The sequence below is a fragment of the Lissotriton vulgaris genome, chromosome 5 (genome assembly GCF_964263255.1).
Source record: "Lissotriton vulgaris chromosome 5, aLisVul1.2, whole genome shotgun sequence".
NCBI lineage: Eukaryota > Metazoa > Chordata > Amphibia > Caudata > Salamandridae > Lissotriton > Lissotriton vulgaris.
In genome coordinates, this window is record NC_141693.1 from 1304866622 (window position 1) to 1304891589 (window position 24968).

Consider the following 24968-nt stretch of genomic DNA (forward strand, 5'->3'; position numbering starts at 1 on the left):
TGCTTTGATATCACCCTTTTCCCCTTGCTTTAACTCACCATAATGTCACTATTGTTGTGTGTTTCTTATAATTGCACAAATGTTGGTATAAATTATGCAATATGCATATTGACACATTGCATGTGATAAAGACCACTTTTCTAATATGAAATTGTCAAATGGCCATAAGTTACCCCCATTTTTTCATTTTTTCTAAATCCTCAGGTAATTGAAAACCTTCAAGGGTAAGACTATCAAATAATAGAGACCCTTTAATGTCATAAATTGTGACATTATTATTATTTTTTATTCACTGTGTGTTTTCCTGTTTATATGTCCTGACGAAAGCTCTTAGACCCTCGGGCCGATAGAGCAGAAACATGTTGACGTTATTTTTTTGTCCAAATGACTTATGCTAAGGACTCCTAACTATCCCCAGAGCATACCAATTAATTTTTAATGAGTGGTCAAGTGAACTGAATAAAACTTACAATCACCTGCACACTTTTTTACCTATCATTCAGCTTCAGTGGGGTAACCCCCGTTTCTCTGGATACTGCCACGAAAAAACCAGAGATTGCCTCGGGTGAGGCTGGCAAGACACTGACTGAATAAGCCCAATGACTGTTGCCATAACGCTTGCGTGGGGCGGAGAATAAGATATACCGCTTCTCGAGATACGCAGCGTTTATGAGGGCTTTTTCAAATCTCTTGGAATAAGTGGTCACAAGTGTCCTATCTCCTTTTTGATAAACTGTACCTTGTTCTGGGGAACCGATAGGACAGCCATTCCTCCTCCCTCCTCTTGATAAATAAGCACAATTAACTAGACCATTTTTCCTCCCCTCCATGTCACTCAGAAATGATTGATAGAGATCATTGCATTGTTAATACTAAACCTGTGAACACTGATATTCTCATCACTACCTTCCCCCTTAGTTGTCCTCATGGACTAGCAAAGCTAGAGGGCAAACCAGGCCTCCATTTTACAGGTGAACCTTGAAGCTCAGAAGAAGACATCTTGCAGTAAAGTACATTCTGTTTACCATGTTCTTTCAAGTGTCTCTATTTTAGGTCTTGTGTAGAGACAGCTTTTACTTGTCTGTTGTCGAAGTCTATTGTGTAAATACTAATATTTACATTGGGTTTTGGCTCAGACAATTTGTATCATTGCCTGGCTTTCTTGTCATTCCCATCTGTGTGATTCTTATTTGATACATTTTTCTTCCTAACACTCTATGGGACTGCATGCATTTTCTTGCTGTCTTACCGATTTGCTGATTCCCCCCCCCCCCTTTCCACCCCATCTTTCCATGTTGCTATCCACCACTTTCCAGCTTGTCTATAAAAATACATTACATTTTGTGTTTTTTTTTACTAAAGAGAAGATTGTATTGAGTTGGTTTGGGGTTATATTTTGTGATACAAAAGGGAATGATGGACGGAGCGTTTCAGCAAATCAAACACTCACCCCCAGTCAACTGATCTGGGTTTAATCCATCACCATTCTTTAGCTCACTCAGCCACCCCAGTTCAGACATGGCCATATGCAAATCAGTCTGACCCTGTGCCTCATGGGAACAGTCCAGGCCGACCTGCCAAGCCATGTCTTCCCAGGACCGGAAACAAGCATCCTGGGACCGGTTTCGGATTCATAATCCTCATCAGCCAGGCTATCTTGAATCCAGTGGCCAAGTGAGCAAGGGACTCACGTCTGAGCATACCCTGCCAACTTGTAAGAAATGGGAGTATTAGTTGAGGGGGGTAAGTACCCATCTCAAGAAATAATCTTGATCCTTGTCAGGGTGAACCCTCAAAGTCAGAGTATTAACCTGAGTTCATTAAAGCAACAGAATAATTTACCCACTTGTGCCAAAAAGTTACAGCCAATTGCATATTACAGATTTACAATAAATGTGGAGATCTTCAAGGAACTAACACACTCTGGTCTTGGCAATGACAGGGCAGGAAAATAACCAGAAAATCAATAGTACTCATCTAAAATTACCTACCTATCTCCTACCTCACCAGTGTTCCCAATTCGCGGAAATTCTAACTCATATTCCCCTCATTCCTACCATGGATAGACCTTTATTAACATTTCCATGATGTAATAACTCATAGAGGGTGCTCCTTCTCATGGCCTCTAGTCACCTCCTATAGTGTCAGTAGATTCAACTAGCTTAGTCTGAATGACAAGATAAGGAAGGGACACCCTAAGACAGATATGTCAGGACTGGAGTACAGACCGCTTGAACGTCAAATTTTCCCTCTAGTATATTTTCAAGTCATTTCTCCATTTCTAGGAGGAGCCTTAAACATGCCCACCGGTGTGTTAAGGATGGATGGTGGGAGGTTTCCAAAAGGAAGCTAGTTTTGCCAGCCCCTAAGCAGTTCTAAGTTTACTCTGGCGGCTCTGGTTTGGTATTGGAAAGTCACAGGTCTCATTCCCGTTATGACTGTAGTCATATCTCGGGGTACTGAGTATCCCAAAATCTTCCCAAGAGTTCCAATGATTTCAATCCAGAATTGGGAAACCTGGAGGCAGTCCCAACAAATCGGCTTTGCATTACTAATGGCAGTGTATCTCCGTCAACAATGAGGACAGACCAAGCATAGAACTTGTGAAGTGTAATTGAATAATAGTACTAATCTAGAAGAATTTTATAGTGAGCCCTCCTGCCAGCTGCACTCTGAACACGGTGATGGAGATCGCCCAAGACCATTTGACACAGTGAGTCTGACAGGGGGATACCAGTAAGATCCCACCACCTTCGGTGAAGCTTAGTATGGTCAAAAGGGGAAACATGCATTAGTAGTTTATATAGTTGCATAATTTTGCCTTTGGATCCTGAAGCCCACCTAATCCATGTTTCAAATGAAGTTAAGTCTCCAGTTGCTGCCTCTTTAAAGCCTGGCTTCCTAACCCGATACCTCAAGTGTGTATAATGAAATCTCTCATTTTCATCAATGTGGAAACTAGCTTTGCATTCCTCAAAAGATTTAATAGTGATGCCATAGAATAGGTCAGAGATCTTGAAGCAATATCCCGTGCACCAAGCTGTAAAGAGTTCTAGGGAGAGGGCTGGTGTAAATGTGGGGTTGAAATAGATCGGTGTACGCAGAGATGGATATGTAGTTAAGTGTGTATGTCTATTTATTGAATACCAAACTTTAAGAGTTGTGGCCGTCAGTGTACTAAGGTACGTGTTCAGTGGACGATCTGCCTTGGGCTTCCAAATAAGATGCCATAGTGTTGGGCCTGAAATGGTACTGTCCATACATAGCCAATGCCTGTAAAATGCCCCAGATTTCCATTTAACCAGCATCCTGAGCTGTGATGCTTTGTTTGTGGTCTGAGAGACCTAGTCTTCCTCTTACTCATGTTTGATTCATAAGAGAGTAGGAGACTTGTAGTCAACTAGATCCCCAGAAAATGTGAGGATTGCTATTTTGGGGTCAGCAAAAACTGATCTTGGACACTGCTATGTTGGGATTGGAATTAATAAAGCATTATAGGGAGCAATGTCATTTTAATAGCATTCATTCTGTCTAACCATGAGAGCTATGTAGTTTGCCATCTGCGGAGGTAACCTTTCAATGAAGCGAGGAGTGGAGGGAAATTAGCTTTATAAAGTCCTGTGGCTTTAACAGTTCAGCATTAAAAAATAGAACTCATTGCCCGCTCCTTTCCTCCATCCAGGACGCATTTGGAGAGACTGACTCTAGGAGCCCTCCCCCCTCTCACTGCTGTTCCCTTGCAGAATTCCCCTTATTAGAGGAGGACTCCTTGAAAGCAATCATACCCAAAGTGACCTCGTGTTCTCCACTCGACCCGCCCCTCCTCGTTTCCTTCATTTAGTCACCACTATCATAAGCCCTGTCATCCTGGCCACTATAAATGCCTCCATATCTGCTAGCACAGTCCCTCTCGCTTGGAAACGCGCCCAGGTAAAGGCCCTGCTGAAAAAACCTAGCCTGGATCCCACTAACCTGTCAAACTACCGACCCATATCCCTCCTCCCCATGCTAAGTAAGATAACAGAGAAACACATAAACTCCATCCTAGTGCAATACCTAGAACTCAACAACTTACTCCACATATCTCAAACAGGTTTTCGGCTACGACTAGGGACAGAAACGGCCCTCCTGGCCGTAACTGAAGAAGCCTGAAGACTTGTAGACCCGGGTGGTTCAGCAGCTACCATCCTGTTGGACCTCAGGGCCGCCTTCGACACTGTGGACCACAGGATCCTGCTGAGCCGGCTGGAAAGTCTAGGAGTGACTAACTCAGCTCTCTCCTGGCTTCAATCATTCCTTAAAGACCGGGTCTTTCAGGTGTTCGAAGGTAATGCCTTCTCTGACTGCTGGCTGCTTGGTTGTGGGGTACCCCAGGGCTCCTCCTTGAGCCCCACACTTTTTAATACGTTAATGGCACCACTAGCAGAAGTAGTTTTACCTTTCGGAATACAAATAATTATTATCTACGCTGACGACACCCAACTAGTGGTATCCCTGAACCACCCAGAGGGCTCATCATGTTCCCTCGGCAGCTGCATAGAGGCTGTAGCCGACTGGATGAAACTCTTTCATCTAAAACTATTCAGCGATAAGACCGAGCTTATGTTTTTAGGAAAACCTCCATCACCCCTATCATCACAGCTATGGCCGACCTGCCTGAACCCAATGCCCATTCCAAAACAGCAGATTAAGAGCTTAGGCATATGGCTTTACAGCTCCCTTGGTTTCGGCCACCAGGTCACTATGTTAGCAGCTACCTGCTATAGCCTGCTTAGGATGCTCAGGAAAGTTCTGCCCCTGCTTCCTTTCAATGCCAGAAGGATCATGGTACAGGCCCTAATTTTGTCACGCCTTGACTATGGCAACCCACTGTACCTGGGTGCCCCACAGTCAACCCTTCAAAAACTCCAGGTGTCACGGAACAGCGCAGCATGCCTTTTGCTCCAAATTCCCCGGAGACACTCGGCTAAACCCGCCCTGAGGACGCTGCACTGGCTCCTCATCCGGGCCAGAATCCAGTTCAAATCCCTGTGTCTGGTCCATAGCGCCATGTGAAAAACAGGTCCTGCCATCAAATGGTCCCTTATTACACCGTACCAACCCTCAAGAAACCTCCGGTCTAGCTCAGCCTTTCTTGCTACAACCAGGAAAATCCGCCGGGCCAAGTGGGGCGGCCGCTCCTTTTCTCTGAACGCATCAAATCTATGGAATTCCATGCCCTCCCTTCTGCGCAGCGAACCCAACATTCTGGCTTTTCGCAGGCTCCTGAAGACTCACCTTTTCTGCAATGTCCGGTAAATCACTCTGCGAATCTCAAGCAATCCACAAGCGCTACGAGGTCTTAGGTCTTAGGGTAGAATGCGCTATACAAATACAATTTCACTTCATTTCATTAAGACTCTTTTCCTGGGAGAGCAGCTCTAGTCTTCAAGTTTCTTCTCAGGGTCCTGTACTTTTCTTTTCCGCAACAGGTTCAGAAATTGTTCAGTATTGGCTGCATGAAGAAGCCACATTAAGGCCTGGCACTGGCTCGTGGGTGGCAATGTTCCCTGGGGTCACCCTAAACAAATGGGATAAAGGTTCCCAGTGACAACCCTACCCATTTTGGGCATTTTAAAGTTAGCCAAAGTCTTTGGCCAGACTAATCCTGGGCTTTGAGGGCTCGGGGTATGCTTGGGGAGTGTGCTGTGGTAACCCAAGTTTACTCCCACATATAGCAGCAAACTCCACTTTGATGCAGTCCCTGTACCCACCCATGCAAGCTCAGTGACAGAAGTCTGGCAAACAAAGATGAGTTTTCAGCAACCAGAGATGGGATACACAAAAAATGTTGTGACAGCCTGCCTTGCTGTTTGAAATTTGATGAAAATGTTATATGTAAATCCAGCAGACCTGGGAATCATCCTCTGACACCTAAAAAAGGCCCACCGTGGTTAGGGCTTGACTGGCTGAGGGGACAAAACAAGGGCCTTGCCAAGTGCCAGCTAACATTTGCCTGTAACAGGGAGGGGGGCCTCTTTTAAGTACACCACAAGTGTCATTTGAAAGGTCTTAACTAGGAGTGGGTGGACAACTCCATTCCACCCACGGAATGTGCAAAATTTTGCCTGTTCCGCATTCCGCGAAGTAGGCGGAGCAGACAAATCTCCGCACACTAGCGGTGGAGTGGAGTTGTCTGACCAGCCACCTCCCGCCCGCACTATTAAAATGTTAAAAAAGAACAATTGAAAACACCTTACCTTATTGGTGGCATCCCGGGCTTCCCTCTTCCTCCATCGCGACTTCTTCTTGAAAACTTCGTATGCGCGGGCGCCTGCACATTTCTCGCGAGGAATGCACATGCGTTGGTGCTTGTGCAGGCGGGAGGCGGGAGTCTGGGGCGCGTAATAGAGCTACGCGGAGTGTGGAGAGATTGGTTCAGTCTCCGTGGCACTCCGCGTAGCCCCGCTACGCCCACTACACCCACCCCTAGTCTTAACAAACATGTCCAGAAGGATAGGTCATTTAAGCAGGATTTGAAACTTTAAAATCAAAAAGTACTCTTCTGCCACCCCTCACATATTCTGTCAGGTTCAGATGGATTATCAATGTCCATTCAGGTCAACCTATTGTTTGCTCCAGGGAACAAGTTCATACCTCATTTACACCTATTTAAATGCTAATTATATCTGGCCGAAGTGGGAGGGCAAAACTCAGATTTAACCTCCAGGGACTTCAAACAGGGCAAAGGTAACTTTCAGAATGCAACTTTTCCATAATATTTAAGAAAGAGTCTGACTTCACTATTGAACTGGATTTTTGATAAACTTTAAAATAGTTGTTTAAGTATTTTTCTAGCTAGTCCCATTAACTAGAAACCTCGACCTCTGGGACATTGCCAGCACTCTCCCAAGCAGCTCCGCCTCACTGTCAACCGCATCAAGCTCTGAGCCATCTTCCTGAGCAGGGTTCGAGCAAGCAGCAGGTCCCTGCGCCTCAGGTTTGCTTCAGGCGCCTTCCGGTATTCCCTCTGTGTTCTGCTTGCTCTTTGGTATCTATCGTCATTTTTATTTCTGACTGTTTTATTGTTGTGTTTGCCCCTGCTGTACTCTACTGTTCATAGTTGTTTTTTTGTGTCACCCTTGTTGTATTGGTCTTAGTGGTTTTTCTTTTCCCCCTCTGTTTCCTGCTGCCCCAGCGGCCCCACCTCTGACTCAGCCACTCCTGCCTCCCTGCATCTGCTCCTGCCCCACTCCCCTACATATGGTGACCGCTGCGGGGGAGACCGCATGAAATCTTGACCTCTGTGCCAAGGCCAGCACTCTCCCCAGCAGCTCCGCCTCACTGCCGACCGCACCAAGCTCTGAGCCATCCTCCCAAGCCGGGTTTGAGCCAGCAGCCCTTCCCTGCACCTCAGGTTCGCTTCAGGCGCCTTCCGGTATTCCCTCCGTGTTCAGCTTGCTCTTTGGTATCTATCGTCATTTTTATTGCTGACTGCTCTATTGTTGTGTTTGTCCCGCTGTATTGTACTGTTCATAGTTGGTTCTTTGTGTCATCCTCATGGTATTGGTCTTAGTGGTTTTCTTTTTCCCCTCTGTTTCCTGTGGCTGCTGCCCCTGCGGCCTGCCCCCGACTCAGCCACTTCTACCTCCCTGCCTCTGCTCCTGCCCTGCTCCCCTACATATGCAACCACCTTGCGGTCGCTCAACTCGAGCGCTGAAGGTGTGCCTAAGGCAAGCCCGTCTGCGCCCGTCGTGACCCAACCGCGACCAGCGCCATGAACCCTGGTTCACCTGGACTCCACCGCTATGACTCAGCCACCCTCCACGCTCTCAATGCCGGAAGACCCGCCCACTGCGTACGATCCTTGCCGACCACGACACATGGCCAATTCTCATGCAGACTCTGCCTCAGATTCTTCAGCATCGACAAAGCTCCAGCAGCCGCAGAAGGGCCGCCGGAATGCTTGCACCACCGAAACCCTATCATTCATCCTTCTCAACGTGCGCTCCCTGCACCGTCACGCCATCGAAATCTGGGACCTGATCGACACCCTCTCGTCCGATGTCGCCTTCTTCACTGAAACCTGGACCAACACCACCACCGGCCCGACATCACTACTGCCATCCCAGACAGCTACAAGATCCAGAGAAAGGACCGTAAGCACCGCCACAAGGGGTGCTCACCATTGCACACAAGACCTCCCTCAGACTCTTCACATCCAGCACGAGCAACCCCCACTCCAACACTTCCAGATCCAGACCAGCCCCAGGACCATGCTACGGGGCGTCCCCATCTACAGACTGCCAGGTCCATTGCACCCAGCCCGCAACCACCATCGCCGAGTTCACCGCACCCCATGCCATCACCTCCACTGACTACATTCTACTCAGGGATCTGAACTTTCACCTCGACAACAGCAAAGACCCTGACTCCACCACTCTCCTCGACAACCTTGCCAACCTAGGACTAAAACAGCTGATCAAAACGCCTACCCATAGAGCTGGTCACACCCGCGACCCCATCTTCGTGGGAGGATCAAACATCCATTTCAGCCACACCACCCAGCCCCCCTGGAATGACCACCACTGCGTCCATTTCACCTTCAACTTCACCTCCGCACCTGCGCCCGCCCCGCCCCCACCATGATTGAACTGGAGCAAGGTCACAGAGGAACAGCTCAACTCCACCCTCCTCCAAGACCCCCCGGCACCACAACAGACACCAACGCCACTGCCAGGGAATTTCACCGCTGGGTCTGCTGCTGCGCCGACAAGCTGGCACCCCTCCGCCACCCCGCCAAACAATGCCCCCTCAAGGCCACCTGGTTTACCATGGAACTACAATAAGAGAGACGCTCCTGCAGACGATTAGAGAAACCCTGTCAAAACCAGAAAACCACGGAAGCACAGAACAACCACAAGAGCACCCTGAAGGAATACCACCAGCACATAAGGGACACCAAACGGACATTCATAGAAGGTCCGCGACCAAAGCCAAGGAACTGTTCATCGTCATTCAGCAGTTCGCAAAGCCCACCTGCAAGGCCATGGACATCACACCCCCCCAGGAATTCTGCGACAAGCTCAGCTTCTACTTCCATCTGAAGATCAAGGCCCTCCACGACAACGTCAGTGAACAAGCACCGCACAATGCCCCCCCACCTACTGCCGCTGATAAGCCAACCATCACGTCATGGGACCACACTACCATCGAGCACATCACCTCAACCATGACGAAAACGCACTCAGGAACCCCTACAGACCCCTGACCACCTCACATCTTCCACAAGGCCACTGCTGCTATTGCACCCGAACTAGGACTGGCGATCAACACCTCCCTCAGATCCGGCACCAGCCCAGATGACTGGAAACTGGTGGAGGTGAAACCTCTCCTCAAGGAACCGACAGCTGACCCAACACCCAACAGATCTGAAAAACTTCCGACTCATCTCTCTCCACCCCTTCGCAGCCAAAGTCACAGAGAGACTCGTGAACGCCCAGCTGATCACCTTCATCACAGAGAACTCCATCCTAGACACCTCCCAGTCAGGCTTCCACAGCAACCACAGCACCGAGACTGCCCTCCTCGCCGCCACAGATAACATGCGCATGCTACTAGACCAAGGACACACTGCAGCCCTCATCCTTCTTGACCTCTCCGCACCCTTCGATACTGTCTCACTTCGCATGCTCGCAGACAGATTCCACAACGCGGGGATACAAGGAGCCACCCTAGACTGGATCCAATACTTACTCTCCGGCAGAACCCAGAGGATCAGACTCCCTTCCTTCCTCTCCGAAACCACCAGCATCAACTGCGGAGTACCCCAAGGATCATCGCTCAGCCCGATGCTCTTCAACATCTACATGGCCCCCCTCGCCGCCATTGTCAGACAGCATGCGCTCAGCATCGTATCCTATGCCGAAGACACCCAGCTCATCCTTCACTCACGAAGAATACCGAAGACACCAGACTCTGCTTCCAGGAAGGAATGAAGAATGTGGCAGCCTGGATGAAGGACAGCTGCCTGAAGCTCAACTCAGAGAAGATGGAGGTCCTCCCCTTCGGACCCTGCACCTCCGCGTGGGACAACGCCTGGTGGCCCTCCGCCCTCGGGAACCCACCTATCAGAACAGACCACGCCCGGAACCATCCTTGACTCCTCCCTCTCCATGAACTGCCAGATCAACGCCGCCGTGTCCACCAGTTTCAACTGCCTTTGCATCCTCCGTAAGAACTTCAAATGGATCTCCTCCTAATGCAGAAAGACTGTCACCCATGCACTCATAACCAGCAGACTGGACTATGGCAACGCCCTCTACGCCGGAGTAAACAGAACTCTTCTACATAAACTCCTAACCATCCAGAACGCTGCAGCCCGACTCATCCTCTGGACACCGCACCACAAGAACATGACACAACACCTACGCGACCTCCACTGGCTACCCGTCAAAAAGAGGATCACCTTCAAACAACTCACCCACACCTACAAATCCCTCAACAGTATCGAACCCAAATACCTCAACAACAGAGTATCTTTCCGCGTACCCAAAAGGAACCTCTGCTCCGCCAACCTTGTCCTGGCAGAGGTCCCATGCATCTGCAGACACAGAACCGGCAGGAAAGCCTTCTTCTACATCGCAGCCAAGATCTGGAACGAGCTCCCTGTGAACATCAGATGCTCCCCGACCCTACACACATTCAGGAAGGACCTCACGACCTGGCTCTTCAACTAATCCAGAGCCGCTCTCTCCCCCCCCCCCCCCCCCCCCAGCGCCTTGAGACCCTTACGATTTATTGATTGATTGATACAGCATTAGTATTGAATATGGCATCCCAGTGCTTTCTTATGGAACTGCTGACCCTGTTTCAGTGAAAATAGCTTTTGGGGCTTTTACACTATCAGGACTTGTTTAACATTAAACTTTGACATGTCCTGTTTTTAAATGCACATACCTTGCCTTATGTGTAGTAGGGCGTAATTGGGGATGACTTAGAGATGTTTAAAAGAAAGGCTTAGGCCTGTCAAAAGAGGCTATTTTGACAGGTCAAATTTGCAGAGAAAACCTGCACAGCTAGCCTGTTGGCAGGATATTTTATGCTCTAATAGGTCTCTTGCTTTTGTCCTGCATGACTTTTGTTAGTCAAGGATGCCCTTTGCATTCAATTTTCACATTAGAGCTGGCCAAGTTCATTTCATGCAATTTTGTGACAATTTTGTGTATTTTTCATGAATATTATGCATGTTTCATAAGGAAATGTTGTTCCCACAAAGATGCATTACAAACCTGTATTTATTTCTAAAAACAAGGAAATTACAGTAAGGTTTCTTGGCGAATAGTTATTTAAGATTCAGGTCTGACATCAGAACTTAAATTGTGCTTCTGTCAAGGAGGTATGGTCTTCCGAAATTTAGTGATCACTGGTGCATAGCAGTATTGGCTCGTCTACACTTCACTGCCATGTACAGCAAGGTAATCATCACAATGCATCATGGAGTCCACACAAGAATGCCAGTGTCTCTTGTTATGTTATGTGTATTTATCCTGGCACTCAGCAAGTGTGTGTGTGCATAGCCCCGATGATGATAAGATGATTAATTGAAAAGCCAAGTCTTCAGCTTCTTGCAAAATTCCGGAAGAGAGAAGGGGGCTTTAATGTTGAGTGGGTGGGCATTCCAAACTTTAGGAAAGATGTAAGAGAACACATTGTCTTCTGATTCTGCTTATGTGTGGGATGAGTGCAGGTAAGAGTCCTTCAGAGTCAGGGTGTCTGATGGAAGTAGATGCAAAGGTTTAGGTAGGTGGGCCTAAGTTGTGTAGTGCCTTGCATGTATGTGTGAAGAGTTTGAAATTAGCATGTTTGTGTAATGGGAACACGTTTTGCTCTCTGAGGTGGGTGTGATGTGAGTTCTTTGTGGGAAGTTGAAGATAAGTCTGGCTGCCGAGTTCTGGATGGTTTGTTCTTTTCTAATGAGTTGCTTGGTGATCCTGGCGAAGATGGTGTTCCTGTAGTCCAACTTGTTGGTGAGTGACAGTTTTTCTAATGTTACTTGGGAGCCATTTGAAGATCTTCCTCACCATATTCAGGGTCTGGAAGCAGAATGGTTTGATGATGTTAACTTGCATGGTCATGTTCAGTCTGTCCATGATTATTACGAACTTGCTGGTGTGGGTACTCGGTGTGGGCCCCGAGTTCGGCTGCCACCAATTGGAATCCCAAAGTGAGGTGTTCTTGAGCAAGATCACTACTTCTGCCTTGTCAGTGTGCAGCTTCAGACAGTTGGTTTTTTATCCAGTTAGAAACTTCGGTCATGCAGGCAGTCCACTTGTTTCTTGTACTGGCGGTCTTTTCTGAGAGGGAGAGTATAAGTTGTGTCTCGTAGGTGTAGGAGAGGATGTTGATGTTGTGTATGTTTTGAAGACGGTGAGGATGAGCAATGAACCTTCAGGCACTCCGCTGATGGGTTTGTAGGCCTCTAAGGATTAAGGTTCCAGGCTGACAACTCGTGTTCTACCTATTACAAAGGAGCTGATCTGGTGGAGAGGGGGTTCTTCGATGTCAATCTCATGCAGCCGCCTGATGAGGATTGGGTGTGAAGCTCTGTCAAATGCTGCAGAGAGTTCCAGCAGAATGAGGGATGCCGTATCTCTTCTGATGAGGTTCATGCGGCTGTCGTCTGTGGCAGCGATGAGTGCTGATTCTGTACTGTGGTTAGGACTGATTCTAGACTGTGGAATTGAGGAGCAGGTAGTTGCCTTGGTGAGTGATTGGTCAATTCATTTCTCTATGTCCTTTGCCAAGTATAGCAGGATGGAGATGTGGCTGTGTTTGTAAAGTGTGGCTGGGTAAGCTAATAGTTTCTTCAGCAGAACCTTGGCCATGGCATGCTTCCAGGTGTCTGGTAAGGTGGCTGATTGGATGGAGGTATTGAAGAAGGGTGTAAATGCTTCGATGTTTGGTAGGAGCCCTTGGTGAAGGTGTGCTGGGGGCAAGGGTCAAATCAGGCCTGAGTGGATGATCTTCATGGTAGTAGGGATTTCTACAATGGTGATGGCGGGCCACAGAGCGAGGTTTCATTTTTCAACCCTGATAGGAAGTTGATTTTTTTTAAAGTGATGTGTTCCCGAGGGTAAACGTAGCTGAATAAGGAGGTGATTTTGTTACAGAAGCATTCAGAGACCTTGTTGCAAAGGTCTTGTGAGGAATGAGATTTTGCTGGAGGTGGCAAGAGGCACAGTGAAATCTTTGATCTTGAAATTCCATATCGGAGTTCTTCTCTTTTTTGACTTCCGGATCCCTACGACTGATGTTGTTTTGTTTGTTTTATTTCATCAAAGATTGTTTTGATCCCTGAAGTATCTCAAGGTACACCTCATGGTTTTTACCTACTTAAGATGATACCTGGTTTTGAAATAGAGTGTCATTCTTATGCAGTGGCGCCCAGATCTATCCCTGGTTTTCAGCGGAGAGCAATTGCATTGTACAGTAAGAGGTTTTTGCTTCAAATCAATGATGGAAAATCAATGGATACATTTTTAGTCTGAGGGAAAATACAATCCAGAGTTCTGCCTCTCACATCCTGCACTTGTTTTCAAAGGGCTATTACTCCAGAGTTGAAGGGCTGCAGAGCAATTCTTCGGCTCTCCTTGAAGGATGGGAAATTGTTTAAGGTCTAACTATCAAATGACTCCTTCTCTTGGGTACTCGCTAACTCAAAGAAAGGGCTTTTCCTAAATTCTATAAAGCAATCTGGTCTACTTCAGTCAGCTGATGCCTGTGTCAAGCTCAAAATAAATCTCACAGAATATTAGTCAAAGGCCATCTCATTTGGAGCAACCATCGCCATCTAATTGGCATACTAATATCTGTGCGCTTTATATGACGGTGAAGGTGCTGCTGCTGTCCTGTGAATGACACGAGCGATTTGAGCCCAGAATATGTTAAGCACATTCTGTATGCGACACAACTGTTCAGCTCACTCACTCAATGTAATGCATATTACAGAGTTGACTAATAACAACACTTGGTAATTACAAGAATTTATAGGGCTTTGGAAATAAAAATGTGTGGTAGTTATCTCTATTTACATGTAAATATAAACATTTTGGCCCCGGGCCTGTAGTTTAGTGCCTGTCACTTTTCAGTGTCTAGCTGCAGGCTTCAGATAAAGAGTCTCTAGGTGCATTTTCCATCCAAATATTGATACAAGGGTAAACTGTTTACCAATTACAAACGTGTTTCATCCTGTTTGAGCATTGTGTGCGTGATATTATTTGCATGGTTTGTGAGTAATGGAGCTTGAAGGCTGGCTGATGCCAATTACAAGGCTTCGGAGAGTGAAGAATGGGAATAAATCCACAGTATTGTGCAGCAGAGTAGAGACATTCTCTTGCCTGGTCTACACAGAGCACTTTGAAAACCAAGGATAGGGGCTCATATAATCCAAAAGGGTCAGAGCACCTATTACAGTATTAGTAAGAATATTTTACCCTCTGGACTAAAGGATGAATCAATTACTTATTCCACACACTCATCATTCATACTCTGGAACAACTCCAAAAATATATTTTATGTAGATTGTACAAAAGTTTATTTCTCAAAAGGTCATATATGATAGAAACATAAATTCATTTTAAAACAAACATCAAATATTAAAAAGACATCAAACAATGTCTACACATGATAAAAAAAATTATGCACTACTAAAATACTTTGTTAGACGGAAGGAAAATCTATTATCAGGCAACAACCATATGCCTTTTACAAGTAAACCTGTAACTGACTAGTGGCATAACATGAAACGCCAATTTGTTGCTATGTTAATTGTCCTGTCCCAGATTTAACGGTTTGTGTTAGCGTCGACGCGTTTCGGTGGGGCTAAATGTTTACTCCCACCATCTTCAGGACAAATCATAAAATCCTTCCACTCTGTCTTCAATTTTCGTTCTCTAATAAAAAATATATATACATACTCCAATTAGTTACTTGTACATGACCAAAGACTATATTTTTACTATTTTCTCAAAAACCATTAAAAACATTTAAAAAACATTTGTCAAATCCATCCTATATTATAATCAGAATATATCCCTCATGGAGCATATAACATACAATCCACATATTGAGAGTGCAACTAATCAGATTTGTCATCTTTAAACACAGCAGTTTATATTAAATCACATTCTCATTTATGTATAGTGTGGTACACATAATTACACAACAAAGGGCCATTTGGGGATGTTCCAGTATCTCAACTACAAACCATTTATACATTCACCATTGAACACACAGTTCTATCTTACACTAGGCATGTAGTATTGTATTAAGGGATTCCACATTGGTCAAAGCAGAAGCTAACTATCTGGGGGCATATTATCAAGCTGTAGCGATAATTATCGCTGGCCGCCCTCAGCATGAAAATGTCTATCGCCGGCTATCGCTGATAATTATCGCCATGCTAGTGCTGTATTAACAACGCATAGCGCAATGGCGATAATTATCCCAGCGATAGCGGTATTTTCCATGGAACATTGCTGGTTTTTCAGCTGTGTTCCATTGAAAACGGCAATAACCTTGCTGATACCATTCTGTGGTCGTATCAGCATAATCAACCCCCAATGGTAAGTATAGCTAAGTCAGCTTTTTAGCAGACTTTAGTTTTTGGCGAAAACCACGATTTTCGCCAAAAACTAACGTCTGCTAAAATGCGTGGGCAACCTTGTAATTATCGTAGTCCGTCAGGGGTACGCCCAGTGATGCCCATTTTGCATCTCATTAGAGATGCAAAGCGAGGCGTCGGCAAAAAGGGTGCTAACATGCGCTAATGCATGTTAACACCACCTTGTAAATCGGGCAATGAAAATATCGCCGCTTTAGCTGCAAAAAGTGCAGCTAAAGCGGCGACACTGCCCTTGTTAATATGCCCCTGGGTGTGGAAAACTTCACTCTGAGTAGCTCATTTTAGCTTTATTAGTTATAAAGACATCTCAGGGTAATAGAGTCTTCTGAACATGGTCACATAAATTACAAAAAACAGAAATCTCTCAAAGAGGCTCTATCTTCACAGACATGATTCACCTGTGTGATGCTATTGATGTGCTGTGTAAGGTGGCTGACTCTCTTGCAGCCCTACTAGCCTTTCTTAGATAATGGCCTGCTATTACGCTCATCTTCTCCACAGACGAGTCCACCTATATACATTGGTGATCTGAATATAAAACTGAGGTCCCATTTTCATGATAAGATTTTCAAGGAAATATATTGAATAAGGGTACCGGATTGAACAATTTTCCACATGCCTTGTACTGTGCTTAGCTGTTAACGTTTTTTGTGTGGTTAATATGCAAAATTGTGCTGACTTTGCACATCCCTGGAATATAACACGCCTGCCCAGTTCAAGAAGGTGAGGAATTCAAATCTAATGAGCGCGACGATGTACTACATTATAAGACTTGCAATCAGTGAATAAAACCGTGCTCCAGGTAGTTAGAATAATGGTTAAGAAAGGTCTCCTCATTGAGACATGACACTCGCACCCTCTTAGTGTGGCTCCACTTGATCCACTCATCTATCTTTCTATCTCTGATGCCCTTTCTCCAGCCAAATGTGCTGGCAACAGACAGTTTCAGCTCTATGTCAGAGCTCATGTCAACATAACGCCAACAACATAGAGTGAAGGGCGTCTAGTCAGCCACATTTCAGCCATTGGTTAGTTTGAGTGAGCTCCCTTCAGGGATTGGCCACATTGGTTGTCCAACAAGTTTTACTCAGCCCATTACCTTTTGCAAATGTTTGTTTCCCACCGTTAGCATTGGTTATCAATCAATAAAGTAGTTCCTTCTTTGTCACTATGGCTTTCATGTTAACATCAGAGCACCCTGCAGCTCTCCTAGTGCGCACCTTTGTAGTGTGTTACACTCGCTTGATGAGCAATGCTACCAGTCTCACTGCTCAGCCAGGGCTCCAGGTGGCTTCTTGGTTGCTCTACCAGGTCTCCTATTTAAAGTACAGAGTGGCCTGTGAATTCCAAGATGCTGATTCAAGGTCGCTCTGTTCCCACTGTATGCTGGTGATCCACCCTCACTCTGTGAGCTGCTACTGACAGTGCAGGTGAGAGTCCCATGCCCATCACGTGGCCTGCTCCTTGCCACTCGTCACAGCACCAGTGAGGGCTCTGCACCCTCCCCAGGCTGGAGGAGTGTTCATATGGGGACCACTAATCCAGCAGTGTTGTCATGCACCTGCCCCCCCCCCCACCCAGGTTCTGCTACCATCACCCACATTCTTTCCCACCATGGAAGTAGCCTGTAGCATCTCCTGCCATTTACTACCATTGTGAGCCGTGTGGCCACTGGCCATCCTATGTCAGATCATGGCTCTTGACGCAAAGAGCGACAGATGGAAGAGTGTATCAGCTGGTTTATCTGTTCGCCCAGTTTCTGCAGGTGTGTGTAGATGTCTGTAGTGTGGTTGCACTGTTGATGATCACAATCAGGAACACTTCAACAGATTTTCTTCTGAGGAAGGTGCTTACGTCCTTTTTTAAGGTCGTCTGCCGACAGCACATGCGCTATCCGTTGGGAGGGTTATTGTTTACTAACAAGAGCTTAGAGTCTGCCCATTGGTCAGCATTCGTTGACATCATTGTCACTCTTCTTTACAGCCTCCTAATTGGCCAGCACATGCTAGGCATAGTTTCCTCATTGTATGGAGCATGAACCTAGCACTGATTGATTCATAGTAATTAGTGACAGTCTGCTGCTCGCGCTGTGATTCAGGTACTATTTCTGACACTGACAAACTTTCAATATACATCCTTTTTTATATTGTTATATTGCTTATCACTCTATAAGCACATGATTCAAGACACTTCCTCTGCTTGCACTTCTCGTTCTGCTTTCTCATTGTTTTCTGTTTTCAAAAACATTTTAGGACATTGTTTGCCTATGCCTGCATCTTTAGACGTAATTGTACAACTTACATTAATTTACAGTTTACATGGCTTGAATTAAGCCATTATACTGTATAAATGCAACACCAACAACACATTTAAACCTTTGTGATGCTTACCAGTGCATGCCTTTTTTGTTGCCTTTCAGCCATTCATCCTCCTGATGCCTTATACCTTTCCGTTAATTTTAAGTTTGTCTACTTGTTCAAGTTGCTCACAACTTAACTACTCTATGCCACTCTACTCTACGCTACTCCACTCTGTGTCACTTCACTCCATGCCACTCCTGTAGGAAAGTAGGATCTGCTTTGTATGGTTACCCCCACGTTTTGCTTGATGTTACACTGTTTTGACTAGTCCAACTGGGATCCTGCTAATCAGGACCCCAGTCTATCTGCCTTCTCCTTTAATTTGGTATGCATGTACTTTGGTACACTCCAGATTGGCAACTGGGGTACCCTTAAAAGTCCCTAGTAAATGGTACCCATGTTCCCATGTACCCAGGGCATAGGTACCCCAGAGGCCTCCCATGGGCTGAAGCATGTATTATGCTACCCATGAGAGGCCATGCAGAATGGAACTACAGGTCAGCTACTGCAACCTGTGTAAGCGGGTGCTTGCACCACTTACTCTAGATATAGGTTCACTATATCTATAGGTCCTTACACGAAAAACGTATAAGTCACCCCTATAGCAGGCCTTATCAATCCTGAATCAGAAAAGAGGGTGGTGATGAACAGAGTGTCTGAATTAAGCAGACCACTCTTACCCAGTCCAAAGATCAGGGCTTGATCCATCACCGTTTTTTAGCTCACTGCACCATCCCAGCTCAGAACCTGGCTACATGCAAATTAGTCTGTTCCTGTCCCAGTGCATGATGGGAACAGGGCAAACCAAACTACCAAGCCAATTCTTATCCTGGGAAGGAAACAAGCTTCCGGGGACCTGTTTCTGGCATTTCAGCCGTCATCGGCCCGGCTTGCTTGAATCCTGATGGTGCAATGAGCAAGGGACTCACATCTGAGTATACCCTTCTACGCTTATGGTGCACAAAATGATTCAGAAAAGGGGGTGGTGATGAACAGAGTGTCTGAATTAAGCAGACCACTCTTACCCAGTCCAAAGATCAGGGCTTGATCCATCACCGTTTTTTAGCTCACTGCACCATCCCAGATCAGAACCTGGCTACATGCAAATTAGTCTGTTCCTGTCCCAGTGCATGATGGGAACAGGGCAAACCAAACTACCAAACCAATTCTTATACTGGGAAGGAAACAAGCTTCCAGGGACCGGTTTCTGGCATTTCAGCCGTCATCGGCCCGGCTTGCTTGAATCCTGATGGTGCAATGAGCAAGGGACTCACATCTGAGTATACCCTTCTACGCTTATGGTGCACAAAATGATTCAGAAAAGGGGGTGGTGATGAAAAGAGTGTCTGAATTAAGCAGACCACTCTTATCCAGTCCAAAGATCAGGGCTTGATCCATCACCGTTTTTTTAGCTCACTGCACCATCCCAGCTCAGAACCTGGCTACATGCAAATTAGTCTGTTCTTGTCCCAGTGCATGATGGGAACAGGGCAAACCAAACTACCAAGCCAATTCTTATACTGGGAAGGAAACAAGCTTCCGGGGACCGGTTTCTGGCATTTCAGCCGTCATCGGCCCGGCTTGCTTGAATCCTGATGGTGCAATGAGCAAGGGACTCACATCTGAGTATACCCTTCTACGCTTATGGTGCACAAAATGATTCAGAAAAGGGGGTGGTGATGAACAGAGTGTCTGAATTAAGCAGACCACTCTTGCCCAGTGCAAAGATCAGGGCTTGATCCATCACCGTTTTTTAGCTCACTGCACCATCCCAGCTCAGAACCTGGCTACATGCAAATTAGTCTGTTCCTGTCCCAGTGCACGATGGGAACAGGGCAAACCAAACTACCAAGCCAATTCTTATACTGGGAAGGAAACAAGCTTCCGGGGACCGGTTTCTGGCATTCCAGCCATCATCGGTGTGGCAGGGTATACTCAGACATGAGTCCCTAAAAAAAACTTTGGACTGGGTAAGAGTGGTCTGCTTAATTCAGACACTCTGTTCATCACCACCCCCTTTTCTGAATCGTTTTTGGCCACTATAGGTGTGGCAGGGTATACTCAGACATGAGTCCCTAAAAAAATCCAGTGAAGAATTGGCTTGGTAATCTGGTCTGCCCTGTTCCCATGATGCACTGGGCCAGGGAAAGACTAATTTGCAAGTAGCCAGGTTCTGAGCTGGGATGGTGCAGTGAGCTAAATAACCGTGATGGATCAAGCCCGGATCTTTGGACTGGGTAAGAGTGGTCTGCTTAATTCAGACACTCTGTTCATCACCACCCCCTTTTCTGAATCCTTATCAATCCTGAAGGCATGTGCTGGTATTTACGTGAGAGGGTGCTCCAGCGAAAGCAGAGCTACTCTGCAGCCTTCGGAGACCATTCTCCTGGGTTGTGTGTGACTCAGCAGGACATTTAGATAGAGGTGCATTATAACCTTGTGGTAAATGCCATCTCGTAAACGGCTGCATAGAAACATATCGTATTTGGTATCAAACACCTTGGAATCATACCTCCACACCGGTAACCGTTTTGGGAGGTATGATTCCACCCCTCTGAAGCAAGCTTAATCGGGTCCCTGGTCAATACCGTGCCATCCTTCTCAACCCGGACAGCACAAAATGGATGCTTCCGACCAGAGACACATTTCTGCCCTCCTGCTGCTGAGCCAAGCTTAAGCAGAGGAAGGCAGATCAATAGGCATCCTGTCACAGAGAGGTGTGACCACCTCCCAGACAGGATTTAGCATACTTGGGCTGGGTGGGTGCACTCTGAGAGTGCCTGAAAGTCTGCACCTGGGGCACATTTGGTGTCCCTGTGCATAGTCCAGCGCAAACCAGTTCTGGGAGCCATTGGCTCCTGCTCTGGCACGAAACTTGACAAAGGACATGGGATTAACCTCCCCTCTGTCCAGCCCCTCCCTAGGAGGGTCCCATGAATCTGTCCAACCCTCTCCTGTGGGTACAAAAGGGCTTACCTGACTGTAGCATTTTACATTTTTTGTGGACAAGATTCTACAAGAAGAAACCACTGACCTTCCACTGTCTGGACACTCTCGACTTCGCTGGACTTCGACTGGGCCTGACTTCATCCACCTCTCCGTCCAAAGCTTTGTCTGTGCCCTTGCTCCATACAGGCTCTGTGCAGGACCTATGGTGCACTAAGGACAACTGAGGAATCTCCCTTGGGGTGAAGGAATCACTGCCCTGCATTCGCAGGCACCTCAACGCAACTGACCAATCTGCTGCTTCTTAGCTCCTGCAGACTTTTAAGATTCCAGCAACACAGGGGGTGGGTTATGAAGGTCCCTGAGGTTGATCTGCCCTCTCAGCAAGTTTGAGGCCAGTATCCTTCGTGTGGACTGCATAACCTGAACCCCTGTGCTCCATGTCTATTTGTAGTTGCATATGCTTGTTGGCAAATCCTGAGCTTGTGCGTTGGACATGTAGCCCTGACCCTGAGCAGTATTTGTACCAAAGAACTCCAGCCTCCCCACAACGAGTGCTCCGTGGGCTGGTACTTTGCAACCTTGCTAGATGTCCCCTAGCGACTCCTGGTCATTCGGCCTGTGGATCCTCATGAGGGTCATCTTGATTTCTGCTGGGCTTTCCTGATTGATCCAGACATGCCAGGACTCCCCCTTGCTTGGTGAGTTCAGCCGGACAGCGACCCCTCAGCACTCAACATCCTTTGTGGGACAGCTCCTGGTTGTTGTCGACGTCTCCTGGTCTCCTGGTCTCCTGGTCCTCGTGGCTGCAGAGCCAACATCCCTTCTTCGCACCTGAAACACCCAACATCGGTGGGCATTCATTTCCCAAGCCCCTGGTCACTCTGAAGTGGCCCAGACTCTGTCCCCCTCTGCTTTCATGTTCTTTGCTTCCAGAATCCAGGCTTGGATTCCACTGGACCCTTTTCAACTTCATGGGAACAGCACTTCTTTGAAGCCTTATATTGTGAACAACACTGGTTTCCGACACCACTTCAGCCCTGTGCACCCGGCTCCTCTGGGATAGGTAACTCTGGTATTTCAGTTTCCACGGGTGGGGTGGCTCTCCAACCTCTTATGTTCTGAAGGGTTTCCTTGAAGTCCTCCTAGAAGGGTCCTTAAACTATAAAATTGCAACCAAGACTTCCCATAGAATTGCACGAGCCTACAGTCGTGTTTGCACACTGCACCCATCCTCCGTGAGATCCCTATCTACTCAACTTGGGAGGTTCCTTGGGGTCCCAGAGATTCTATGTGCTCCAGACCTTGTCTTGACCCAAGTCGGGGTTGTTAAACCACTATTTTAGTGTATGGTTTGGTCTCCCCCAGGAGCCCACTGAGTATTGTGCTACTTAAAACTGTTCTTTTGATCTTGTATTGTGTGCTTTGTGTTCTATCCTTGGGTAGAGGATACTAGAGAGTGTATAACTACTGTGTGGTTCTCATTTAATTTAATTGATTCAGGAGGTGATATTCTGGTAAAACAAGCTGCTGTACATTCTTCAAGATTAAGCCTGGATGCTGCTCTCCACAGTAACCACTAGGATAGCTTTCTAAAGGTTATCTTTGACCTCATACATTATAAGGGTCGTTTGGACTGGTGCAAGGTGTCCACTTTTATTAGTGGATAGCATATAGCAGGCCAACTTCTCACAACTCCACCCTGAGCCACTGTGTGTCACTATACTCTATGCCACTCCACCCTACACCACTCTGCTCTATGCCACTCTAATCTATTCCACTCAACTCTATGCTAATCCACAAAAAGCCACTCCACTTTAAGCCCCTCCAACCTACGCCACTCATCACCATGTCACTCCAATCTATGCCACTCTACTCTACATCACTCCAATGTACTCTATGCCACTCCACTGTACTCTGCACAGCTCCACTCTGCTCTATGCAACTCCACACTATACCACTTCACTCTATGCCACTCTATTCAACACCACTCTTCTCTATGCCACTCTATTCTATGCCACTCCATTCCACTCTAAGCCACTCCATGTCACTCTAAGTCGCTCTACTCTATGCCACTGTATGGCAATCCACTCCACTCTGTGCTACTCTGCCAATCCACTCTACGTCACTTCTCTCTACTCTATAACACTATATGCCACCCTACTCTATGGCACTCCACTCTACGCCACTCTACACTACTCCACCATAAGCCACTCCACTCTACGCCACTTCACTCTACTCTATGATAGTCTACTCTATGCCACTCCATTCCAATCTATGCCACTCTACACCACTCAATGCAACACTGCACTACTCTACTCCATGTCTCTCTACTCCATGCCACTACATTCCAAACTATGCCTCTGAACTCTACTCTATGCCACACCATGACACTCCTATCTACTCTACACCACTCCATTCTATTCTATGCCACTCCACTCTACTCTATTCCACTCTAAACCACTCTACTCCACACCACTCTTCGCCACTTTACTCCACTCTATGCCACTCCATACCACTCTACTCTGCACCAATCAACACCACTCTAGGCCAATCTATGCCAATCCACTCTACTGTATACCACTATATGCCACTCTACTTTATGCCACTCCATGCCACTCTACATCACTCCACTTTACACCACTCCACTCTATGCCACTCCACTCCTCGCCTCTTCACTCTATGACCCTCTACTCCACATTACTATACTCTATGCCACTCCATTCCATTGTACTCTGTGCCGCTCCACACCACTCCACGTGACTCTGCACCGCTCCACTCCATGCTACTCTACTCTATGCCACTCCATGCCAATATTTGCCACTCCATTCAACCCAATGCCACTCCAATATACTCTACACCACTCCAATCTATTCTATGCCACTCCGCAACACTATACTCTATGCTACTTTACTGTATACAACTCTATGCCACTCTACTATATGCCACTCTGCGCTACTTTACCCCACTTCCTGCCACTGCACTCCACTCTATGCCATTCTATGGCACTCCACTCTGCTCTATTCTACTCCATGCTGCTCTGCTCCACTCCACACCACTCACCGCCACTCCACTCTATGCCACTCCACTCCACAGCACTCCACTCCACTCTGCACCACTATGCTCTATGCCACGCTACTCAATTTCACTCTATTCTGTGCCACTCCGCTCCACTCTATGGCATTCTATGCTACTCCAATCCACGCCACTCTGTGCCACCTTACTCTTCATCACTATTCTCTATGCCACTATACTCATCTCTACGTCACTCCACTCCCCTTCATACCACTCCATGTCACCCTACTCTATTCTGCTCTGCTCTACTCCACTCCATTCTACATCACTCCCCTCTACACCACCACTCTACGCCACTCCACACTATGCCTCACCACTGTATCCCACTCCACTCTACTCCATGCTAATCTACTCTATGCCAGTCCACTCCATGCTACTCAACGCCCCTCCACTCTGTGCCCGTCCACTCTCTGCCACTCTACTCTACACTACTCCAATCCATTTGACTGCATCCTACGCTTCACCATTCCACTTCATTCCACTCTATGCCACTACACTCTACACTACTCCACACCACTCTGCTCTGCCACTCTACTCCATGCCACTATACTCTGTGGCACTCCACTCCAGTCTAGGCAATCTACTCCATGCCACTCTACTCTACACCACTTGAATCCATTATTCTCAATTCCACTCTAAGCCACTCCACTGTATTTGATATTTGTGAGGTCAACACATTACAAATCAAATCATACATCTTTTAGTAGTGCCCCCCCTCCCCACTCCCCGGGTCCAAAAAACTAGAAAAAGCATATTATGTTTACAAGCAATTAAGGCCCAAATCCTTCAGTGGGTATACAAATTTCAAAAATATATGCACAATTCTAGATGATAAAAGAGGTAGTTATCATTCAAACTAAGAAAATAGAAGGTGCAAATAAGAGAAAAAAAGAGCAAAAGTAAACAGAAGGGGTGAGCCTGAG